We start from the raw sequence: 10901 nt of genomic DNA, 5'->3' as shown, positions 1-10901 counted from the left end.
AAACACATGCCCTAGAGTTGTGGTGAGTGTACCAGAGCACCAACCAATTTCAGTCCCAAAATGTCAAAATGATTATCCATAAGTGCAGAATGAGATCCTTTGCAGTTCTGCCAACTCACAGTTCTATTGGGAGACTCATGTTGGTGGCTTTATTTTATAGGCTATTCGCAAGCTCATGTTTTCAAAACTGAAACCTTTGGTTATCCTCAATTTGTGTCATTTTCAGTGTACACCACATGTGGAGATTCTGAGTATTCTCTTTAGTTGTTGTGGAAACATTGGGGTAGATTTTCATCCTCACTGCCTGGGTAGTAAACAGGTGGAGCGGATATAGAACCCACCTGATTTTCACCAAATTACAACCCAGGCGAAGACAAAAATCTACCCCAATCTTTTGCATTGATTCACTGTGTTTGAAAAGCCGTCGACAGTGCTAGCAAGCGACACTTACTCACCAATAATCTCACCGATGCTCAGTTTGGGTTCTGCTAGGACCACACTGCTCCAGACCTCAATACTGTACATCCTTGGTCCAAACATGGACAAAAGAGCTGAATTCCAGAGGTGAGGTGAGAATGACTGCCCATGACATCAAGGCAGCATTTGGCTGAGTGTAGCATCAAGGAGTCCAAGTAAAATTGAAGTTGGTCCCTTAGAGGCTGAGACAGGAGAAATTATTATGGGGAATAAGGAAAGGACAGAAACATTAAACAAATATTTTGTATCTGTCTTCATAGTAGAAGACACAAAAAGCATACCAAACATGGTGGGGAATCAAGGGTCTAATGAGGGCGAGGAACTTAATGTAATTAATATAAGTAGAAAAAAGTACTAGAGAAACTAATGGGACTAAAAGCCGATAAATCCCCTGGACCTGACGGTCTACATCCTAGGGTTCTAAGAAGTGGCTGAAGAAATGGTGGATGCATTGGTTTTAATCTTCCAAAATTCCCTAGATTCTAGAACGGTCCCAGTGGATTGGAAGGTTGCAAATGTAACACCGCTATTCAAGAAAGGAGGGAGAGAGAAAACAGGGAACTACAGGTCAGTTAGCCTGACATCAGTCGTTGGGAAAATGCTGGAATCCATTATTAAAGAAGTGGTATCAAGTCACTTAGAAAATCATAACATGATTAGGCAGAGTCAACATGGTTTTATGAAAGGGAAATCATGTTTGACAAATTTATTTGAGGTTTTTTGAGGATGTAACTAGCAGGGTAGATAAAGGGGAACCAGTGGATGTAGTATATTTGGATTTCCAAAAGGCATTTGATAAGGTGCCATATAAAAGGTTATTACACAAGATTAGAGCTCATGAGGTTGGGGGTAATGGATAGAGGATTGGTTAACAGACAGAAAACAGAGAGTAGGGATAAATGGATCTTTTTCAGGTTGGCAGGCTGTAACTAGTGGGGTGCCGCAAGGATCAGTGTTGGGGCCTCGGCTATTTACAGCTAGATGAAGGGACCGAGTGTAATGTATCCAAGTTTGCTGACGATACAAAGCTAGGTGGGACAGTAAGCTGTGAGGAGAACACAAAGGGCTGGATTTTGATACTGGGGCAGGCTGGGGTCGTGTAATCCGCATTTCGTGTTAGCCACCCGATTCTAAATTGATGTGGGAGATTGATGCCATTTTAACTTAATTGGCCAATTGAGTTCCAGCGTGTGGGAACCCATGGCCAATGAGTTTTTCCAGTCTGAAAGTCGCCTCCGATGACGTCATCATTGCTGCTGCATTTAAGGTCTGCAACAAGCCTTGCTTCTTCTGCAGACTGCCAAGCTTTTGCCCTTGCATGTTAGAGGCACCTGCAGGAAGAATGGCCAGCCAGAGACCTAGGTCTGCACCCCGCTTTGATGAAGTTGCCCTGCCGGCTTTAGTAGAGGGAACAAGAGCAAATAAAGAGGTGCTCTTCCCTTCAGGGAGGAAGAAGCCTCCCCAGCAAACCAAGGCTGTGTGGATCCAGGTGACAGAGGATGTCAACTCTTTGTCAATAACCCGCAGAACCTGGCTTCAGTGCAGGAAGAGGTTTCATGACCTGCGTACTGGAAAAATGAGTATGAATTTCCCATCACCCTCAATCTGATCCCCATTGCCTCTCCTCACCAGCACTCAGCTTTAGCAATCTCTTCCTCCACATCCCAACTTGACACTGACATCCATGCATCCTTACCCATTCCCTCTCTATGGTCACATTCACCTAACTATTCGACTATGCAGCCCTCACACTCCCTATCACTGTGATGCAATTACAACTTACAACACACAGGGAGGGCCCTTGGTCTTGCCACCTCACTCCATCTTTGTCTCCTTCTAAACATCTATGCTATGGATTCTCTACACTCCTTCATTCTCACTTAAACTCCACTTGTCTCCCTCATTGCAGGAAAAGAGAACTCACAATAAGAGAGAAAGAGCGAGGACAGGAGAAGGGCCACCCTCAGTAGCCCAGCTCACCACCTGGGAGGAGGCGGTCCTGGAGATCGTGGGAGTGGAGGAAGATTCCCAAGTGGGGGACGGACAGACGGGCGCATCACAGCAAGCTGGTGACAGAATAGTTTTCCATCTCTCTCAATGACATTGCATGAGTCGCTGATAGTGATTCTGAAGCTCTAACAGATGGACTTATGATCATCTGCAATATGCAATGTGCATGTAACCTTGGCCTCACATTTCTGACTCTCCTTTACTCCCCCACAGGACCATCGCAAGCACCCGTCCCCACTATCCAGGAGGAAGAGCATAAGCCTCAAGACTCCTCAGAGGAAGCTGCAACCTCTGAGGGCGCAGCGTCAGCAGAATTCTCCGCACCCAGCACCAGCGCAGACACTCACACCTCGGAGGGAACATCACGAGATAGAGTAGCGTTGTCACCTGGTGTATCACAGCTCACAAGTGAGCATCAGCAGATTGTGGAGACAGGGACAGCAGTGGGGAGTCCTAGTCGGAGGGCGCAGGACTCTGCCAACTCGGCTCAGCTGCATGTCGACCCTCTGCCTCTGGGTCCATCCATAAGATCAGCGGTGCTGGAACTCCAGGAACAGATGCAGGAGTCTCTGGCAGGTTTTGTCTCCAGGGTCGCTGCGAGTGTGGAGCGAATTGAGGAGTCCATTGCAAACAGCAGAGCCTTTGTGGAGTCATTGGCATATGAACGCATCACCATGGAAAGGATGGCAACCTCCATGGAGGTGATAAGTCGCCAGAGTGCAGAAAACATGGTGAGTGTTCTGAATAGAATGACATCTCTGGAGGAACGATGGTCATCTATTGAACAGAGAAACCAGACCTTCATGGAAGTCCTTCTGAGTAGGACTGCCAGTGCAGGTATGGGTCCCCATGGCCCCCCTAATGTGCAGCAAGGTGCTCTCAAGCCACTTGCAAGCGCTGAGGGGGACCTGACCCATGAGAGGGAAGTTGGTGGCAGACATCAAGGAAGTGGAGGCTCCTCTCCAAGCGCTCACACTTCCATGCCACTGCAGAGCCCCACCAGAGTCCACACCCAACTGAGATCGGCATCTCAACCCCTGCACAGCCGCAGGAGCAGCAGACAGTTGGCGAGCCCTCACAGGTTCGCAACCCCAGAGGACACCAGCCAAAGATGTCGAGACAGGAGCAGCAAGAAAGTGAGCAAGAGGCCTCCACATCTGCTGAAGCCACAGGGGAAGCACCACGTAGGAGCACACGTAAGAGAAAGATACTGCACAAATAGTCACAAGGGTAGTCACTTGGGTGAAATTTGATGTTTTATGTTAAAAAGCCATCAGATGATTACTGTAATTAAAAAATCTGATGGCTACTGCTGTAGTTGTGGAGTGTGTCATTTCGCGAATGGGACTTCCACATTGAGGGCTTAGGATTACTTGCAATTGTCAGTATGGTGGTCAAATTGCTAGGAATCCGCTGGTTCTTGGCCATTGTCGATGCTCAGGTAAGAAGCTGCGAGGCAAAAGTGCTTGATTGGCTAGGCTAAGCAAATCTGGCCAAGATGAATGCGTTCCTTGCATCCCAGGCAGCAATGTTCTCGCGTACTGCTGCCACTGGTTGATGGGCCTCTGCAAGATGTTCGTCTTTGCTCTCCTCCTCTTCCTCCTCCTCCTCATCTGAGGAGGATATGTGATGAGCCACTTGGTCCTCAGGAATCTGCAAGCCACAACGCTGTGCCATGTTGTGAAGTGCACAGCAAACCACGACGATTCTGGAGACCCTGGCTGCTGAGTACTGCAGGGCTCCACCTGATCTATCCAGGCATCTGAAGCGCATCTTCAGCAAACCGATGGTTTGCTCGATTATGGCTCTGGTGGACATGTGGCTGGAGTTGTAGCTCTCCTCAGCTTTGTTGGATGGGCTCCTCAATGGCGTCATTAGCCACGTCTTCATGGGATAGCCCTTGTCTCCAAGTAGCCATCCGTTAAGTTGGTCTGGCGGACTGAATAGCAGAGGCACACTAGACTGGCGCAGTATGAAGGAGTCATGGCAACTGCCAGGGTACTTGGCACAAACATGCAAAATTTCCTTCTTGTGGTCACACACCAGCTGAACGTTAAGGGAGTGGAAGCCCTTGTGGTTGACAAAAATACCTGGATTGCAATGGGGTGCCTTAAGGGCCACGTGTGCAGTCAACGACGCGCTGCACCCTTGGAAAGCCTGCCAGATTAGCTAATCCAACCGCACGCGCCATGACACTTGCTTGATCCTTGGTAAAATGGATGTGATTGTGCGCGATGGCAAAGAGGGCATCAGTTACCTGCGTGATGCAAGTGTGTGCGGCCGCCTGGGAGATGTCTGCTGCTGATCCCTGGAATGAGCCTGAGGCAAAAAAGTTGAGTGCGGTGGTGACTTTGACGGCCACTGTAAGGGTTGTCCACCTGGTCCTCTGGGCTCCAGGTCTTGTTGCAGCATTGCTTAGATGTCACCCACTACATCTCGCGAAAGTCGGAGCCGCCTTTGGCACTGCTGCGCAGACATGTTGAGGTAGCTGACCCTGTGTCTGTAGACCCTGTTTGGGGGGTATCTCCTGCGCCGACGAGCTTCCATGCGCTGGCCCCTTCTGGCCTGTGCAGCTTCAGGTGGGTGAGCAGCAGCTTGGCGCTCCTGTTGTTGCTGCTGCTGTTGTTCCTGGTTCTGCTGGTGCCGCAGCTGGTCTTCGTCCTCATCTGATGTCCAGAAGGGAAGGAAATAAATGGCTCCCATGCTTCTGGTATATGCCTCAGTTGAGGAAGCGCTCAGCCAAGGTGGTGAGAGGGGTTTCCCAGGAGGTCACACTGTAGATGGGTGTCAGGCTCCAAACTTCCACAGCTGTGGTTATGCCTTCTAAAAGTTCCCCCAGACCTGAGACAACAAAGTCCTGCCACCTGCAAATGATGGCTGATCAAATCTCCTCCTCTTCTTAGGCAGTCCCTCGGAACCGAGGATGACTTGCTTCCACATTAAAAATGAGTTTGCAGGTGACTGATGAGTCCAATACAGGACCTACAGTCTCTGTCACAGGTGGGGCAGATGGTGGTTGAAGGGGCGGGTGGGTGGGGTGCTTGGGTTGACGCACGCTCCTTGCGCTGCCTGCGCTTGGCTTCCGCTTGCTCCCGGCGAAGAGACTCGAGGTGTGCGGCGCCTTCCCGGATGCTTCTCCTCCACTTTGTGCGGTCTTGGGCCAGGGATTCCCAGGTGTCGGTGGGGATGTTACACTTTTTCAAGGAGGCTTTGAGGGTGTCCTTGAAGCGTTTCCTCTGCCCACCTGGGGCTCTCTTGCTGTGCCGGAGCTCCGAATAGAGCGCTTGTTTTGGGAGTCTCGTATCGGGCATGCGGACAATATGACCTGCCCATCGGAGCTGATTGAGCGTGGTCAGAGCTTCGATGCTGGGGATGTTGGCCTGAGCAAGAACACTGACGTTGGTGCGCCTATCCTGCCAATGGATTTGCAGGATCTTGCGGAGGCAGCGTTGGTGGTACCTCTCCAGTGCTTTGAGGTGCCTGCTGTACATGGTCCATGTCTCTGAGGCATACAGCAGGGCAGGTATCACTGCTGCCCTGTAGACCATGAGCTTAGTGCCGGGTTTGAGGTCCTGGTCTTCAAACACTCTCTTCCTCAGGCGACCGAAGGCTGCACTGGCACACTGAAGGCGGTGTTGGACTGCGTCGTCGACGTCTGCCCTTGTTGACAGTAGGCTCCCGAGGTATGGAAAGTGGTCCACGTTGTCCAAGGCCTTGTTGTAGATTTTGATAATCGGGGGGCAGCACTGTGTGGCGGGGGCAGGTTGGTAGAGGACCTTTGTCTTACGGATGTTTAGTGTAAGGCCCATGCCCTTACACTAAACATCAAATCTCCTCTTTAATGGTTGAGCTGCAGCTGATAGTCAGCAATCCAATTGTGCTACCACCAGGTTTCACCGTTGTGTTTCAGAACAGGCGTGCGTCACATGGGAAAAGGGTTAAAATCACAAAGGCCTATCAAAATGGCATAGAGGCAACTTAGTGCTTGCTAAGGGCCTTAACGGCCTATCCCACCTCTTGGAGGCAGGACGGAGATGGGACCAGTAGACACAATTTAATGAAAATTGCTTGGAGGCGGGGTTGGGCCCGCCCGCCGGTTTTTGCTATATTAACCTGCCACACGCCTCCAATCCCGCCTCAATGGCCCGATGAAATTCGAGCCCAAAGAGTCTGCAAAGGGATATAGATAGACTGAGTGGGCAGTAAGGTGGCAGATGGAGTATAATGTAGGGAAATGTGAGGTTATTCACTTTGGTAGGAAGAATAGAAAAACAGAATATTTTTTAAATGGTGAGAAACTTTCAAATGTTGCTGTTCAGAGAGATTTGGGCGTCCTTGTGCAAGAAACACAGAGAGCTAGCATGCAGGTACAGCAAGCAATAAGGAAGGCAAATGACATGTTGGCCTTTATTGCAAGGGGGTTGGAGTATAAGAGTAAGGAAGTCTTGCTACAATTGTACAGGGGCCTTGGTGAGACCACACCTGGAGTACTGTGCAGTTTTGGTCTCCTTATCTAAGGAAGGATATACTTGCCTTGGAGGCGGTACAGCGAAGGTTCACTAGATTGATTCCTGGGATGAGAGGGCTGTCCTATGATCAGAGATTGTGTAGAATGGGCCTACACTCTCTGGAGTTTAGAAGAATGAGAGGTGATCTCATTGAAACATACAAGATTCTGAAGGGGATTGACAGGGTAGGTGCTGCGAGGTTGTTTCCCTTGGCTGGAGTGTCTAGAACTAGGGGGCATAGTCTCAGGATAAGGGGTAGGCCATTTAAGACTACGATGAGGAAGAATTTCTTCACTCAGAGGGTTGTGTATCTTTGGAATTCTCTGCCCCAGAGGGCTGTGAATGCTGAGTCTTTGAGTATATTCAAGGCTGAGATAGATAGATTTTTGGACTCTGGTGGAATCAAGGGATATGGAGATCGGACGGGAAAGGGGAGTTGAAGTCGATGATCAGCCATGATCTTATTGAATGGCAGAACAAGCTCGAGGGGCCGTATGGCCTACTCCTGCTCATATTTCTTATGTTAAGGAGCCCTAGTAAAATAGAAGTCAATGGGAATCAGGGGGGAAACTCTCCACTGGTTAGAGTCATACCTAGCACAAAGGAAGATGGTTGTGGTTGTTGGAGGTCAATCATCTCAGCCGCTGCAAGAGTTCCTCAGGGCAGTGTCCCAAGCCCAACCATCTTCAGCTGCTTCATCAATGACCTTCCCTCCATCATATGGTCAGACATGGGGATGTTCACTGATGATTGCACAATGTTTAGTTCCATTCGCAACTCCTCAGATAATGAAGCAGTCTATGCCCGCATGCAGCAAGACCTGGACGATATTCAGGCTTGGGCTGATAAGTGGTAAGTAACATTTGTGCCACACAAGTGCCTGACAATGACTATCTCCAACAAGCAAGAGTCTAACCATCGCCCCTTGCCATTCAACGGCATTACCATTGCAGAATCCCCCACTATCAACAACCTGGGGGTCACCATTGACGAGAAACTTAACTGGACCAGCCACATAAATACTGTGGCAACAAGAGCAGGTCAGAGGCTAGGTATTCTGTGGCGAGTGTCTCACCTCCTGACTCCCCAAAGCCTTTCCTCCATCTACAAGGCACATGTCAGGAATGTGATGGAATACTCTCCACTTGCCTGGATGATGCAGCTCCACCAACACTCAAGAAGCTCGACATCAGCCAGGACAAAGCAGCCCGCTTGATTGGCACCCCATCCACCACCTTAAAGACTCACTCCCTCCACCACCGGCGCACCATGGCTACAGTGTGTACTACCTACAAGATGCACTGCAGCAACTCGCCAAGGCTTCTTGAACAGCACCTCCCAAACCCATGACCTCTACCACCTACAATGACAAGGGCAGCAGGTGCATGGGAACAGCATCACCTGCAAGTTCCCCTCCAAGTTACACACCATCCTGACTTGGAAATATATTGCCGTTCCTTCATTGTCACTGGGTCAAAATCCTGGAACTCCCTCCCTAACAGCCCTATGGGTGTACCTTCACCACACGGACTGCAGCGGTTCAAGAAGGTGGCTCACCACCACCTACTCGAGGGCAATTAGGGATGGGCAATAAATGCTGGCCTTGCCAGCGACGCCCATGTCCCAGGAACAAATAAAAAATAAATTCTTTACTCAAAAGGTGACAACATTTTTGAATAAACACAAAGGAGTTTTAAGCTGGGCTGGGTGAAGGGGATAGTAGATGACCAAGCTTCAAGGGCTGAATGGCCTTGACTTTTTCTTACGTTCTGCCCTGCATTCCCAACTTGGCTCTATTCTCCCAATGGTCCCTGATTCAGTTCCACTTTCCCCTGCACTCATAGTAACAGGAGGGGGCCATTCAGTCCCTCGAGTCTGTTCCGCCAATCAATTAGATCATGGCTGATCTGTACCTCAACTCCATTTACCTGCCTTTAATCCATATCCCTTGATACCCTTACTTAATAGAAAATATGGCGATCTCAGTCTTGAAAATTTCAATTAACCCAGCATCCCCAGCCTTTTGTAGGAGAGAATTTGAGATTTCCACTACCCTTTGTGTTTAAAAAGGTGTTTCCTGCTTACGCTCCAAAATGGCCTAGCTAATTGTGCCCCCTTGTTATGGATTCCCCCACCAGAGGAAATACCTTCTCTAATCCTTTTATCATTTTAAACACCTTAATTAAATCACCCCTCAACCTCCTAAACTCAAGGGATATAAGTCAAGTTTATGCAACCTGTCCTCGTAATTTAACCCTTTAAGCCCTGTTTTAATTCTGATGAGTCTGCACTGTACTCCCTCCGATGCCAATATATACTTCCTGAGGTGCAGTGCCAAAAGCTGTATGGAATGCAGTATTCCAGATGGGGTCTGACCAAGGCTCTGTACAACTGAAGCATCACTTCTTTCCCTTTGTATTCCAATCCCTTGAGATAAAGTTCAACATTCCATTAGCCTCATTGATTACTTTCTGTACCTGTGCACTAGCATTTAATGATTTGTGTACCTGAATACCCAAATCCCTTCTCTACTCCACAGTTCTTAGTCTCTCGCCAGTAAGAAAATATTCCAATTTGACTTTCTTGTATCCTCACTTCCCCAGATTGAACTCCATCTTCCACAGTTTTGCCCATACATTTGAACTGTCTATGTCCCTTTGTAACTTCCTGCTCTACACAACTTACTGTGGTTCCTAACTTAGTGTCGTCTGCTAACTTGGGATATACACCTCTCTATTCCTTTATCCAAGTCATTGATATATATAGTGAAAAGCTGAGGCTCCAGCACAGATCACCGGGGAACACCACTTCTCAAATCCTGTCAGAGTACAGTCCCTTTATCTCTGTCTCCTATCTCCCAACTAGTTACCAACCCATGTCACAAGGTTATTGACAACATTTGTTTGCTAATTATCTTTTGTGCGGAACCTTATCAAATGCTTCTGGAAGTCCATATAGATAACATCCATAGACACTATGTTGGTAACCTCTCAACAAATTCAGCAAAATTAGTCAGACATGACCTACTCTTCACAAATCCGTGCTGACTTTCTTTGGTCAGCTCATACTCGTTCGAATGCTCAGTCACTCTGCCCCTGATGATAAATTCCAATAACTTCCCACAACTGATGTTAAATTGACAGGTCTGTAGTTTCCTGGTTTCTCCCTCCCTCCTATCTTAAATAATGGAGTGACATATGCAATTTTCCAATCCAATGGCACAATTCTGAATATAGATACCTCTGGAAAATTTTGACTAATGCACCCACCTGTTTCTTTAAATACAATACAGTGGAAATCATCAGCTCCTGGAGACTTGTCAATCTTAAGTCCCATTATTTTCTCCATTACCATTTTGTAAACTTATATTAAATTCAATTAAGTTCCTCCCCTTGGCTTATTTTTAGGTTCCCTTGTACTGCTGGTTTTTAGTCCTCTTTACTGTGAAAAGGAATAGAGTATTAATTTAACAAGTCTGTCATTTCCTTATTAGCCATCTGCCTTTAATGGGCCCACATTCCCCCTTACCACTCTTTTTCTCAATATATTTATAAAAACTTTTACTGTTAACAAAAGCTTAAGAAATATCAAAGCTAATACCCCCTTTTTGTAACTTTCTTTATATCCCTTTGTGCAAGCTTTTTGTTTAGCTTAATACTGTCTCTTACCTGGTATGTTGACCATGTTTGCTTATCTGCATAAGTGGAGCTTTTGCCTTTTTGGGTATGTACTGGTTTTGTATTGTACAAAAAACTTCCTTGAATACTTCCCACTATTTAATAGGTTTACCCATTAACAGTTCAGCCCAGTTTACTGCGGTCAATTTATTTCTCATCCCTTCGAAGTTTGACTTGCTTAATTTTAGCATTTTGATTCTTGCTTTTCCCTCGCAAAACTAATATCAAA

The 10901-nt window shown here is 47.6% G+C and overlaps 1 protein-coding gene across 1 annotated transcript in view; it reads right to left on the bottom strand.

Moving 5' to 3' along the window:
* Positions 1 to 10901, bottom strand: part of thap4 (THAP domain containing 4) — a 410225-nt gene that overhangs the window by 137099 nt on the left and 262225 nt on the right. The gene's annotated exons all lie outside the window — the stretch shown is intronic.

This window comes from Somniosus microcephalus, chromosome 6 (assembly GCF_052327205.1).
Source record: "Somniosus microcephalus isolate GS21.2 chromosome 6, FLI_Smic_1.0, whole genome shotgun sequence".
In the NCBI taxonomy this organism is placed as follows: Eukaryota; Metazoa; Chordata; class Chondrichthyes; order Squaliformes; family Somniosidae; genus Somniosus; species Somniosus microcephalus.
This window is presented reverse-complemented; position numbering and strand designations above follow the sequence as displayed.